The sequence below is a fragment of the Canis lupus genome, chromosome 11 (assembly GCF_003254725.2).
Source record: "Canis lupus dingo isolate Sandy chromosome 11, ASM325472v2, whole genome shotgun sequence".
Taxonomy (NCBI): Eukaryota; Metazoa; Chordata; class Mammalia; order Carnivora; family Canidae; genus Canis; species Canis lupus.
In genome coordinates this window covers 59,422,411-59,437,399 of record NC_064253.1, presented here as the reverse complement: position 1 = coordinate 59,437,399, position 14,989 = coordinate 59,422,411, and the positions used below count along the sequence as shown (strand labels likewise).

Sequence of the window (14,989 nt, the reverse complement as noted above, 5' to 3'; positions counted from 1 at the left end):
TACAGTGTTGTGGGTTAGTACTGTCCAGTTGAATGTCCCCTAATCTATATTTGTGTGATAGTTTTCTCATGATTGGTCTTGGGTTAAGGATTTGTGGAGAAACACCAAAGATATAAGGTATTCTTCTCATCACATGACACTAGAGATTACATATGTACTTGACATCCCTGATTATGTCAATCTTGATGACTTGGTTAAGGTAGTGTCTGCTAGGTTTCTTCAATAGAAAGTTACTTCCTCTTTTCCCTAGTCTTTCCTTTTACAAGAGTCACTAAGTCTAGATCACCCTTGGGGCCAGGATGGGATTAAGCTCCACTCTTAAATCTAGATCACCCTTGGGGCCAGGATGGGATTAAGCTCCACTCTTAGAGAAGGGATTCTATCTATCTATCTATCTATCTATCTATCTATCTATCTATCTATCTATCTATCATCTATCATCTCTTGGAATTATTTTGTAAGGAAGAGTCATCTCTTCTCTATTTACTTATTTATTCAATTGTTTATAACAATACAGATTCATGGATATTTATTTTATATTTTGCCTTATAATCCAATATTACACTATTTCATTACTCAAATTTTTCCAGTTTTGGTCACTGGGTGCTCTTTTAGGTTGGATCTTGTGGTCATTTAACATGGCTAGTCTTTCGATGTTTTTGAGCACTTCTGATACTACTAGATGATTTACATTCATCTTTATCTTCTCTTGCCCTGTACCCAACCAAATCAGCCATTTTTTCCAAGCAACCCTGGTTTCTTTTACTGGATGATTGTGTTTAGAAACCAAAATATGAGCACTGAGTATGTTCTTTGCTATTGGCATCACTTCTAGGCCCTCTCAGTGTCAGTTAGCTAATTTATATTATTCATTTGTTTGCTAAAAATTGGAATTATATGGGTAGCCCAGGTGGCTCAGTGGTTTAGCGCCGTCTTCATCCCGGGGTGTGATCCTGGAGACCCTGGATCAAGTCCCACGTCAGGCTCCCTGCATGGAGACTGCTTCTCCCTCTGCCTGTGTCTGTGCTCTCTCTCTCTCTCTCTGTGTCTCTCATGAATAAATAAATAAAATCTTAAAAAAAAAATTGGGATTATACTTCACATAATCTTGTGTGAACTTTTTCTGTAGCTAAGTTTTATTTACATATTATTAAATATAATGAATTCATATGGTTTAAAATTCCAATCTCTTTTCTAAGATGCATATGTCATTTCCCTTAGAGACAACCAATATTATGAATATCTTATATTATTCCCAGTGATATTCTGTGCATACATATATGTATCCTGCTCCTAATTACAATTATATACGAAACCAGAATATTATTATGTATTGTCCTATGCCTTGATTTTTTTTTTTTTACCTAACAATATATCTTAGAGAGTTTTACAGATCACTTTATGAAGAACTTCCTCAATCATTTTAATGGCTGCATTCATTATCATTATATGGATATATGTACCATAATTTATTTAAGTAATCCTCTATTAATAAATATTTATATTGCTTCTATTCTTTTATTATTACAATCAATAATGCAATATAAAATATTGTACATATGTAATTTCTTACATGGCTGAAAATATCTGTAGAGTAAATTCTTTAGAAACAAAAGTGCTGGGTCAAATGGCAGCATTTATCATCGTGATAAATACTATTGTTTTCCACAAATGTTTAACAATTTATATGAGTTCAATGATCTTTGGAGAATTTCCATTCCCCTACACTGTCACTAATATATTAGTGTGTTTTAAAACTTTTTCTATTTTTGCCAGACTAAATAAACTGCATCTCAGTGTAGTTCTTACTTGTATTTTTCTCAATATGCTAAATATTTTCATATGTTTAAAATGCATATGTATATTATCTTCCTTTACTTAGCATATCCTTGTTCTTTCTCTTGTAGGTTGTTCATTTTATTGATATGAAATTGTTTACATAATAGAAAAATTATACCATGTCTCTAAAAAAATTTGCAAGTATTTTCACTAGTTTCATTTTTGAAATGCTTATGTTGGGCTTTTCCATGTAACTTTATATTTTATATAGATCATTGAATTTTTATATAATAGATTTAATGCTTCTGAATTTTATGTCATATTTACAAAAACCTTTCCCTTATAAGATTACTTTAAAAAATTTCCTATGGTTTATATAGTATTTTCATATTTTTCTTATTGATTTCACAAAATATCATTAACAAGTTTTGAAGAAAATAAACATGGAGTGATTGCAAAATTTATTTTTATTTATGTGGCTTTTCGTTATGGGTTATATTATACTTTGCTTGAAAATCCCCTCTTGGGATGCCTGGGTGGCTCAGTGGTTGAGCATCTGCCTTTGAAGCTCAGAGTGTGATCCTGGGGTCTGGGGATGGAGTCCTGCATCGGGCTTCCTGCATGGAGCCTGCTTCTCCCTCTGCCTGTGTCTCTGCCTCTCTCTCTCTATGTCTCTCATGAATAAATAAATACTTTTTTTAAAAAAGAAAGAAAATTCCCTCTTGCTGGACATGATTTTTACTTTGATTAGATTTTTGTGATCAACTTTAAAATTATATAGCATCCCTAGCATATCCCCAATGATATTTTCAAGAGGCATGGATACTCTACAAATATCCCACTAGCAGTGTAAACACTAACAAATGTATATGTAATCCTATTCATTAGAACAAACATATTGAGAGTCTTCTATATGCCAGACACTGTGTTGAACTCTAGAAGCGCTATGATAAGAAGTATATTAAACCTTAATTTTTATGTGATATAAAATTAGGTGAAAGTCCATGCCTTTCCACCCTATCCCTCTGATAGTGAATGGCTTATGTTTTGTGAATTTTTAAGAAAACCAAAATAGGTACGTTCTTATACTTGGATCCCACTGCCAGTCAATGAAGGTATTGTTTCTTCAGATAAGATCTACAATGTCCACTAAGCACATGAAAAGGTTCTGACCATAATTATTCACTGGGAAAAAATGCAAATCAAAATCACAATAAGATGTTATCTCACACTCACTAGGATGGCTAAAATTTCTATAAATTAAAAAAGATACAATAACAAGCATTGATGATATGTGGCCAACTGGAACTCTCACATTGCCTGTGGCATTGTAAAACATTCCAATCACTTTGGAGAACAGTTTAGCATTTCCTCAAAATGTTAAACTTGGTACCATATGACTCAGCAATTTCACTCTTGTGGTATATACCCAAGAGAACTGAAAATGTATGTCCACAGAAAAACTTGTAAGCAAACATTCATAGCAGCAGTATTCATAATAGCCAAAAAGTGGAGACAATTCAAATGCTCATGAACTGATGAAAAGATTAAAAAAAAAAAAAAAACCCATAGAGGCAAAAGTGGATTCATTATTGCCAGATGCTGGAAGAAGGGAGGAATGAGGAATGATTGCTAATGGGTATGGTTTTAGTTTTGGGTCATGATGATTTGCTCCTTTGCTTTTGCCTAAGAATTTTAATAATTTTAGTTTTACAAGTTTCTGCTTGAGATGGTTGTTCAAGCTACATCTCCTCCCTCTCCTCAACACATTCAATGTTGCACCAACAAGAAACTACCTTGATTTTACGATCTAGTTTCTGGTATTAGGTTGTGTCTTACTATTGGTGTGCATGTTTAATTTTGTAAAATTTTTACTTTCTTCAAAAGCCATAATTAAACTATTAAAATTATAATCAAAGACCCCTTAAAATATATACTTATGTATATACACATATACATACATACATAGGCTTGTGCATGCTTATATGTACATACACATACATTGGTCTGTTTTCTAGAACCTTAACTGTTACATTATGTTTTTAGAAAAAAAAAATTTAAATTATTTTTACAAGGTTTATATTCAACCTACTTAAAAGCAGTTGGTTTTCTGAAGTGTGCCTTAACAAATGCAACAACAATTGTTAGCATACATGGAGGTTGTTCCCAGGGAAGATTAGGTGGTTGTCCTCACTTACTCTACAGGATGGCATTAACTTAAAGAAAATACTATGCTCAGGTACTCAGTCTCAGTTCTACCTGTCCAGAAAACTCAGACTTGGAAGTGAAATAGTATAGACAGAATTCAGGAAGAAGAATTCACACTTAAACAACAGCATCTCACTAGGCTTCTATGTAAACCCAGCCAAAAGACTTTAATGGACAGTCACGGTCTCCATCAGTACAATCTTTTTGGACTGAGAAGTCTTCAAAGATGGCCAACTGCAACCCATAATTAGTGAGGAAGAAAAGCAGGTTATGTTATTTATAAAAATACACATAAGTTATATTTAGGAAATTATAAGTGGCTAAGGACTCTATTGCACGGCTATAGATATCCTTCTTTCTCCTCACCCACATTCCTCTCCAGAGCTGATTGAGCACCATCAACCCTTCCCTCTCACAAATGTAATAAGTGTTTACAAGTGCCAGCAATCTTTTAAGTACAGTATCATAGTGAAAAATAGAAGTGTCTATTCTAAATGGCACATAATACATAAACATGAGAAAACAGATAATGAAAAGTGATACTAAGAAATCAGAATGATATGATGCGGTGACTAGAAGGCATTATTATATTAGCTTTCCTCATTTTGAAAGTCTTAGTTGGGTACAATTCCAACACAGACATACTAACATTGACAATGCCAGTGTCAGTGTACTTTCTAGGGAAGGCCTCAAACATTCTTTTGCTAAAACAAAAATGAAAATAGGGACTTAACTCTTATATGTGACAACCAAAAAAGATCTTCCAAATACAACTGCATTTAATGAATTATTCAATTGTTTGCTTGCTTATCTATGTGTTTGTGTATATATGCATGTATGTATGTGTGTGTATGCATGTATGTACGTATGTTAAAAGTTTTGGCATTAGCAATTTTATACAAAGACTAGTAAGTGTATTAAAATAAATGCCTTAGGGGGGCACCTGGATGGCTTAGTCAGTTGAGAGTCCGACTCTATTTTTTTTTTAAGATTTTATTTATTTATTTATGAGAGACACACACAGAGAGGCAGAGACACAGGCAGAGGGAGAACCAGGCTCACTACAGGGAGCCTGATCCCAGGACCTCGGGATCATGACCTGAGCCAAATGCAGACACTCAACCACTGGGCCACCCAGGTGCCCCCAGCATCTGACTTTTGATTTCACCTCAGGTCATGATAGGGTCATGAGGCTCCATGCTAAGCAGGGGGTTTGCTTAGAATTCTCTCTCTCCTTCTCCCTCTGCTCCTACCCCCCCTTTCTCCCTCAAAAATTAAACAAATCTTTAAAACAAAAATAAATACCAACGGCAGCATTGATAGATGATACAGAAAAATGTTTTTTCTTCTCCACACCAACTATGCAGGTTGAACATTTTTTTTCTTCAAACTAATCTGTCTTCCTACCACTGGAGCTTGCAGTGACCCTCTCTGGTGATTATATAGCAGATTACAAGTATCAAGGGTGTTAAACTCCACCAATAAACCATTCTTTCATTCTTTCATTCTTTATTTTTCTTGTTCTAAGGCTAAATTCTCCATCCAGAGTAAATTATCATTGGAATATGGACCAGTTTCAGAAAAGACACTTACTATTATGAAGGCTACCCAATCACCAAGTACCTGTTTGGCTTTGTTGAAACTTTTCATATTAAATGGTACATTATCAGTACATGGTACATTTGGCACAATTTGAGGGTGCGCAATATATTTTTTTTTTTTTTGCACAAGGACCCGTAACATGTTTACTAAGTCTAGGATGCCCACAAGATTTGTGTAAAAGAGGTTTACTGGAAGAATCTGGTTACACCTTTTCTTTGCAGCTCTTCATGAAGACAAAGTCTTGGTCTATTTCATTATCTCTTTTTTAGTGGCCTATTTTTAAGTTAAATGAAATATTTCTTGGCTTCCTCTGCAATATAAATTTGATCGATTGTGGTCACCTGTGTGTCTGATTTTGAAAGTGAAATAAATTGTCAGCCATGCTGAAAAAATAATCATCAAAACAGAAAGTATATTCATATAAAGATTGGTGAGCTAGGGCTTAAGGATTTTAGCAACTTAGAAATTTGAACAGCTGTTGTTATTTGCACAAGAATGATTTTCTTCAGACAATTCAACATACCCTTTAGTTCTTAATTCTGTAATTATGACAGCAATAATATCTCTAATAACTGGATTTATTATAGTGATTGTCTTTACACAGGATTTATTACTCTAAATGACTATTGCAATTGCATTGTGGAGTGCTGCCCATGATGTTTTCATTTTATGATTTTTTTAAAGATTAATTTGTTTATTTTAGAGAGAGAGAATCCCCAGACTCCCCTTTGAGTGTAGATCCTGATGTGAGGTTCCATCTCACGACCCTAAGATCACAACCTAGCCAAATCAAGAGTCTGATGCTTAACTGACTGAGCCACCCAGGCCCCCCATGATATTTTCATTTTATGTATCCTATTTTACCTCTTCAGGAAGATAATTTATTTCTTGAAACTGGATATGGTTAATGGTAAATGGTAATGTTTGAGATAAACAGCACCTAGCATAAGCTACTGTGTGAATAGGTGGAAGGTCCAAAATCTACCTTTTGACTTCTATGTTAGGTGATGAAGAGTAGGCCATAGAGCAGAGCTACTAACAGTCAGGGATAACAGAGGGATTTTTTTAAAGATTTTATTTCTAAGTAATATCTATACTCAAATGTGGGGATTCAAATGTATAACCCTGAGACCAAGAGTTGCATGCTCTACAGATTGAGCCAGCCAGGTGTCCCTAGCAGAGGGATTCTTGAGGGGGCAGAGAGACACAATGACAACTGATGGATAGCACTGTTCACCTAGGCAGAGACAGCACTTTAGTAGGAAAAGTAAGTCTTTTTGTTGATATATTCTTTTATACACGAGTATTATTTTCTACTCAGCTATTCAAACATGTTACAAAAGACTGCAGTTTGGCCTAGGAAAGTCTGTTGCCTTTGGTTATTAGTATTCATCCAATAGTGTTTATTTATTACATTGTATTTAGTCATAAAAATGAACTTGCAGGGCAGCCCGGGTGGCTCAGCGGTTTAGCACCACCTTCAGCCCAGGGCGTGATCCTAGAGTCCCAGGATCGCGTCCCACATCGGGCTCTCTGTACGGAGCCTGTTTCTCTCTGTGCCTCTCTCTCTGTCTCTCTCTCTGTCTCTGTCTCTGTCTCAGTCTCTGTGTCTCCCATGAATAAATAAATAAAAACAAAAAAGAAAAAAAAGAAAGGCTCCAAAATGAACTCTCATTGCCATTACCTACATAATGCAATCACTGTGACCTCAGCACTATCATTTCATAGATTTCTTAAAGCAGGTTATGGAAAAATTCACAAGTAGGTGCAAATAGGGGGTAGTGGTAGGGAGTTGGAGACTAAGACAGCATCACGTTCTTTGTTGCTTATTTGTTGTTAGATTTCTGGTATCAATGATGGCAGAGTAGGGAGTGTCCCCATGCTAAGAAAAGGAGGAATTTATTCCTGACAGAGTGTTGTCATGAGATACACAGTATTCTTTTGCATAAGATTAAAAAAAGTTTTATCAGCACATCAGTTATTTATTTACTTGTATTTATTTTTGCAGTTTTTAATTGAGGGAAAATGAACCTGCAATGAAATGCATAGAACTTAGGTGTATAAATCAGTGAGTTTTGAGAAAGCAACTGGGATAGCCATAAAAATTTAGAACATTTTTTCATTCCAGAAAGATACTTGGTGCCCATTTTAGTCAACTCTCTTCTCCATAGCCAGCCATGTCTGATTTCTATTGCCATATACTAGTCTATCTTGTTCTTGAATTTTATATAAATGGGATCATACAGTATGTACTCTTCTGTGCCTTCTTTCACTCAATGCAATATTTTTGAGATGCATTGATATTGCAGGATGTATCTGTAATTCACTTGTATTTATTGCTAACTATTTTTCCATTATGTGAAAGTAACAAGTTTGATTATCCTTATCCTGATAGGAAATATCTTGTGATTTTAATTTTTGGGCTATTATGAACAAAGCACCTATAAACCATCATGTACAAGTTACTTTCGACATGTGTATTTTTATTTCTCATGTATCTAGAATCTCACCGTATAATACCCAAAATTTCCAGTAAGCAAATCACAACTTGAATGAGAGCAGATAACCAACAGACAGTAACATCAAGATGAATCAGATATGTAAATTACCTAATATGGATTTTGAAGTAGCCATCATTTAAATGGTTCAAAAATCAGTTAAAAATTGCCTTGTGACAAATGAAAAGATTGAAAATCTCAGCAACTAAATAGATTTTGTAAAAAAGAAAGAAATGGAAATTATAGACCTGAAAATTACCATGATGAAAATAAAACCTCAATGGGCTATGGATGGGCTCCATAGAAGAATGGAGATGACCTACAAGAAATCACTCAACCACACTGGTTGAATATAGCCCACATCTTAGGATCTGCATTTTGTTCTTGGCTGATTCTTATAATTGCTTCTCCAGACAGAGCTCCACTTTCTCAAAGGCCACAAGGTGTTAGAATTTAATTATCCTGCATCTCAGCTGCATCTAGTATCCTGAAATTGGCAAAGTGCTGGTCAGAGAACTCTAACTCCACTTGTTCTTTTTCCCCACTTTTTCCTTGAAGAAGGCTTGTTTCTGACTCAAAATATATGCTTTCTAAAGGATCACTCTCAGAATTTCCTTTAAAGTTCAAGTAAAGTAGTAAGTACAAATCACAGACAGGGATTCCCTCATTTCAACACTCAAGCAAAAAGTTGTGGGGGTGCCTAAGTGGCTCAGTGGGAAATATGCCCACTTTGGATGATTGTATATGCCCACTTTGGATGACTGTATCGGGCAGTGGGTAGTGATGAATTTTGATAGACTTGTCATCACAATGGGATGCTTGCATGCACTCTCTCCATCTTTCTCCCATGCTCTCTTCTCCCTTTCTTTCTTTTGGAGAATAGATACTAAATTTTAGATGTTGTGTTAAAGACTCATTCCTGAAGCTACCTTCCATGCAAAACTATTCCATATCTGAAAACTTTTGTTTTGGAATTTTATATCAGAGAGTGACCCAAGTTGAGTTTTATTCTCCTAGTGATGGAATTTATCAGCCACTGTAGTGTTTTGACTTGATCCAAATTTCTAGCTGATATTTGCCTTAAAAATACTGTATATGTAGTAACGCAATTGAAGTTGCTTTATTTTTCCATATAGTAGTAACTTTACATTATCTATCTAAATTCCATAAGATGGGAACTTTGATACTTCTTATGATATATTATTTCCTTTGGAGATGTGAAAAGGAACTGAATTTTGAAAACTAATGTTATGAAGGAGGGAAATAGCAAATTATGTGAGAGTGTCCTGATTCTAAAATTTAAATTTTGTTTCTTTATTCTAAAGATTAAATTTTGCCTAAATGATTACTTTTGATATTTTTAAAATTTCAAATGTAATTAAATATGCCAATCTAAGTAAATAGAAATCAATTGATCATATGTGTAAAGTCTATTTTTCTGTTCTTCATTGATATTAATTTCATTGTCTTAATATTAATGTCAATACTTCTGTCTCTGTTTCTACAGCCTTACAGTAACTATAGGAATTATATACATTTAGAATTTCCATTTATATTTTAGAATGAAAAAGAACTTGTCAATTTCTTAACAAATGTACTGAAATTCTGTTGGGGGCATTTCATTTTGGAATAATTTATATTTTAAATTAAGTCTTTCATTCTATGAGCATGGTACACTTTTATCTTTTTTACATTTATGTAAATATATTTATGTCTTTTTAAAGTTCCCTCAGAATATCTGTAGTTTCAGTGAATAGATATTGAGTATCTTTTGTTAGGGTTATCATGTATTTCATGTTTTTAGATGCTGTTATAAATGACATTGACTTTTAAAATTTAAATGCTAATTGTTTCAATGTAGAAATACATTTAATTTTAATCGATTACTACTGCATCCTTTGACCTCTTAATATTGACTTATTCTAGAAGGATTTTAATGTCTACTCCTTAGGATTTTCTATGTAAATGATCATGACATCTGGTTAAAAGGATAATTTTACTTCTTCCTTCCCAATCTTTTTTTTTCTTCCTTCCCAATCCTTACGACTTTTATCTCTTTTACTTTTCTTATTAGACTGTCTAGAATATCACTACACTAGAAGATATCATAAATATCCTTTTACTGATCATGATCTTTGTAGGAAAACATTCAATATTTTATATTAAGTAAATTAAAGATGTCGGTTTTCAGATACTGCACTGTTCTTGAATTTCCATTTGGTTATTTTATAGTGTTTCCATTTCTTTTTAAAAATATTTTATTTATTTATTCATGAGAGACACACAGAGAGAGGCAGAGACATAGACACAGAGGGAAAAGCAGGCTCCCTGTAGGGATCCTGATGTGGTACTCAATCCCCAGATCCTGAGATCATGCCCTGAGCCAAAGGCAGATGTTCAGTTCAATTGCTGAGCCACCCAGGTGTCCCTAGTGTTTCCATTTCTAATGTGATGTACCCTATCTGTTCACTTATTATGTTCTTTTTTTCTTTTTAAATATTTGGACATACTTATAAAAGGTAATGCAAAGCTATTTTCTGCTAATTACAGCTTCTGGAATCCTGTTAGGCTTAGTTTCTACTGACTGATGTTTTTCCTGAGAGGAGTTATTATTATTATTATTATTATTATTATTATTATTATTTTGTTGCTTTGTATGTCTACTAATTGTTTATTACATACCAGGTATTATTACTTTTTTAAAAGAGCTTATTTATTTATTTGAGAGAGAGATAGGGAGTAAGAGGGAGAGAGAGAGCACTAGCAGGGGGCAGAGGGAGAAACAGGATCACCACTAAGCCAGGAGCCCAACATGGGGCCCAATCCCATGTCCCTGGGAAGGCAGACACTTAACCAACTGAGCCACCCAGGCGCCCCTATACCTGGTATTAGAAATAATATGCTTCTGTGAGTTTAGGTTATGTAGACTTATTTAAATAGGTATTAGATTTTCTGACAGGGAAATAAACTATTAATGGATCCTCTTGATCTGGTATACTTGGATTTATTCCTCATTATAGCAGGTCTGTTTCAGTTGTATCCTTAGTCCTAAGGATATTTTTCTAAAACATTTTTTACTAAAATTAAGGACTTATTTTTAAATTATGGCCTTTCTTCAGTTTCAGCTGAAAGCCTTAGGTTCTCAATGAGGTTATTTCACTATGATTCAATTGTAACTTCAACATCTAATATCCCCAGTTACCCCACAGCCCCACATTTGTGAATCCACAGAGAGTTCTCTGATAGGTCTCATGAAGCCTAATGGTGTGCACAGGCAGCCAAGCCATTAGCCATTAGATATTTAGAAGGTATCCATTCAGATTCTTGTCCTCCTTGCAACCACCATATAGGTCCCTCTTCTATAGCTTCATGCTCTACAAATTTCAGCTATTTTAAAAAAATATTTTATCTATTTACTTAGAGAGAGAGAGGGAGAGAGAGAGAGAGAGAGAGAGAGAGAGAGAGAAAGCATGAGCAGGACAAGGGGCAGAGGGAGAGGAAGAGTGAGAATCTCAAACAAACTCCAAACTGAGTGTGAAGTCCAATGCGGGGCTCAATTCCATGACCCTGAGATCATGACCTGAGCTGAAATCAAGAATTGGACATGTAACCAACTGAGCACCCAGGCACCCCTAAATTTCAGCTTTTTAAATCTCTTTATCTTCAATGAGATACAGGGTTTCACTTGGGTTTGACTGCCTGAATCATTGTTTGGAAAGTTACCTCATACAGAAAAAGAAGATAAACATGGGACTTATTTCATGTTTCCCTTCCCTCAAAGACTACTATCCTACCATACCCTTGTCCCATGATTAAAAACCATTGCTTCTCATATATTTTGTTCAATTTCATAGTGGTTTGTGGAAGTAGAGTAACAGCTGCTTGTTACTCCATCATGGCATGAAGCAGAATCCCTTTTGACTCTTCTGCTAATTTATTTGTACAGTTATATAATAAAAAGTAAAGATGAGAGAATAAAATGTAAAGTATTGAAACTTCATGCATTTAAACAAACAAAAAAAAACAACAATTAATTGTAGTATGAATCACTGCAACATTACATCATTCTTATATCTTAATAGACATCATCCACAGGAATGCTCCAGAATTTTTCCATCTCTGAAACGTTCCATCTATGAATCAATATCTCTGAAAATTCATGAATAACTCTAGAACTAAAGGAAATTTACTAATGAGTCTTCTTGAGGAAAGCTCTCAAATGAGCTAAAATATGATATAAATGTTAAAATGATTAAAAAGTTACAAATACACATTTTTCTTCTATACAATTAATGATCCTCTAGCAGGGTTGATATAAGATGTAGAAAAGGAAAAGACAGTAGAGAGTGTATAAAGCACCACAAATTATTAGGTACGTTTGGGAGTTATTATAAAAAATAGAGATAAAGAAAAGAAAAAGGAAAAAGGAGAGAGGAGAGGAAAATCAGAGGAAGGAGGAGAGAAAGAAGAGATTTTTTAGGCCATCTATTTAACAAGGATTTTGACCCTTCATTAAAATAATCCATTCTTATCCACATTATTCCTAAAATTCAGTTACCTGTTATTTCCTATAATTAGCCTGGATTTTTGCCTTCGCTCATCTTAGCTCCATAAGTGAAATCTATTGATTCCATTAACCTGACACATTGGCTACATTCTGCAAATATGGTGCTTTCAAAAGCCTCCCTTCCCGGGAGAACGGGTGACATATCAAAACTGTCCCAAGAGATTTGGATTGCTAGTTTATTTTATAGTGACATTTAGCCATTCTGACAAGTGCTTAATTATTATATGTTCCTCCATAAAGGTTGTCTCTGACAATATGTGTAAATCAAATAAATTAAAGCATTATAAGCTATTAGTTTTCCATTCTGGTTGACATCTGTGATATTCATTAATAAATAATTTAGTACATTTATAGATGATGATGGAGAGAGCATCATTGCGGCTGGGATTATTTTCTCCCAAAGGATATACTAGACAGCTGCTTGCCTCTAATAAAGTTAAATCTAAGGCCATGAATTTACACTTTGTCCTAGTATTATAATAGTTTGAATATACCATATTAGTTTATATTATGGACATGCAAATATATTGCTATGCAGTGTTGTACAGAGGAAGGACTATTATTGCCAGAAGGAGTCATATATTTAAGTCCTGAGCTGTCTTAAGTCTTATAAATTCTTTGTCCTATCTGGATCTCAGTTTCCTCATCTATAAAGCCAAAGTTAAATTGAACTAGATAAATTCTAAAGCTCTTTCTAATCCTAAAATTCTGCAATTTTGTGTTCTGTTAAATCTTTACTGGGAATCTAACTGATAGGTAGTGAGTTTCTTACCTCATTAGTTCCGAGCCTTGCCTACATCCCCATCTTGTCCTCCATACCTTGAGTATCTGACTCAACCATATTATTTGTGAAAGCAGATTGTGGCTACTTGAAGTATATGTAATTTTTAGCATAGAAATAAGGCAAAAATCAGGCTGATTCTTACATCAACTAAAAGTGAACTAACATCTTCAAGAAAGCACGAAATGGCGGATACTGCCAGTGCTGCAGAAGGTTGGGAGGGCCTAGAGGGCCCTGGGAGACCGAGGTGGCTGCCAGGGTGGCTTTGGCACTGGAATCTCAGGTCAGGCTCATGGCCATGGTCAGGCAAGGGCTGAGGCCATGGAGCCTGCAGAGGGCCACAGGCAAGGAGTGAATCTGCATCACCAACTTGGGCCACGTGATCAAGGACTTGAAGATCCCTGGAGGAGATCTATCTCTTCTTCCTGCACATCAGGGAATCTAAGATCAGTGACTCTTTCCGGGGGACATCCCTCAAGGATGAGGTTTTGAAGATCATCCCTGTGCAAAAGCAGACCCATCCTGGACAGCAGAGGCATCTCTGCCATTGGAGATTACAACAGACACCTTGGTCTGAATGTGAAGTACCCCCAAGAAGGTAGCCACTGCCATCAGTGGGGCCACCATCCTGGCCAAGCTTTCCCCCACCTCCCTTCCATGAGGCTACTGGGGAAATGACATTGGAAAACCCTACACTCTCCCATGTAAGGTGACCAGCTGCTGTGGCACTGTGCCTCATCCCTGATCCCTGCCCCCGAGGCACTGGCATCATCTTAGCCCCTGTGCCCAAAAAGTTACTGATGATGGCCGGTATTGGTGACTGCTACACTTTGGCCAGGGGCTGCACAGACACCCTGGGCAACTTCACCAAGGCCTCTTTCTTTCTTTCTTTCTTTCTTTCTTTCTTTCTTTCTTTCTTTCTTTCTTTCTTTCGAGGGAGTGTGAGATGGGGAGGGACAGAGAGAGAGTGAAAGAGAGAATCTTAAGCAGGCTCCACAAGGAGCCTGACATGGGCCTGACCCCACTACCCTGAGATCATGAACTAAGCTGAAATCAAGAGTTGGATGCTTAACCCACTGAGCCACCCAAGTACTCCACTGAGGCCATTCGTGATGCCATTTCCAAGACCTACAGCTATCTTACCCCGACCTCTGGAAAGAGACTGTGTTCACCAAGTCTATCAGGAACTCACGATCTTATAAAGAGGCACACCAAAGTCTCTGTGCAGAGGACCCAACTGTGGCTACCATGTAGTTTTATGCAAGAAAAATAAAGTGACTTAAAGACTGAGAAAACAAAACAATAATAAAAATGAACTAAACCTCAGTTTGCTACTTGAATACACTGGTTTTCCTAGGGCCCTGAAATATGATGAGTTAGATAGGTGGGTATGAAGAGAAAAGTGAGGAAGCTGAGTAAAGGCAGAAAAAACTTAATTTTACTCATCTAATGAACATATAGTGAAGGCCCCGCAATGTGCTAAGCACTGTGTTTAGGTGCCGTGCCATTAACCGAGGATGTAGAGAAGAGTGACAGTCCCTGCTCTGAGAAAGC

General features: G+C 35.7%; 1 pseudogene; it reads left to right on the top strand.

The window, feature by feature from the left end:
- The first annotated feature begins 13,620 nt into the window (after positions 1–13,620).
- On the top strand, positions 13,621–14,708 carry LOC112649724 (40S ribosomal protein S2-like; annotated as a pseudogene).
- Positions 14,709–14,989: the final 281 nt, after the last annotated feature.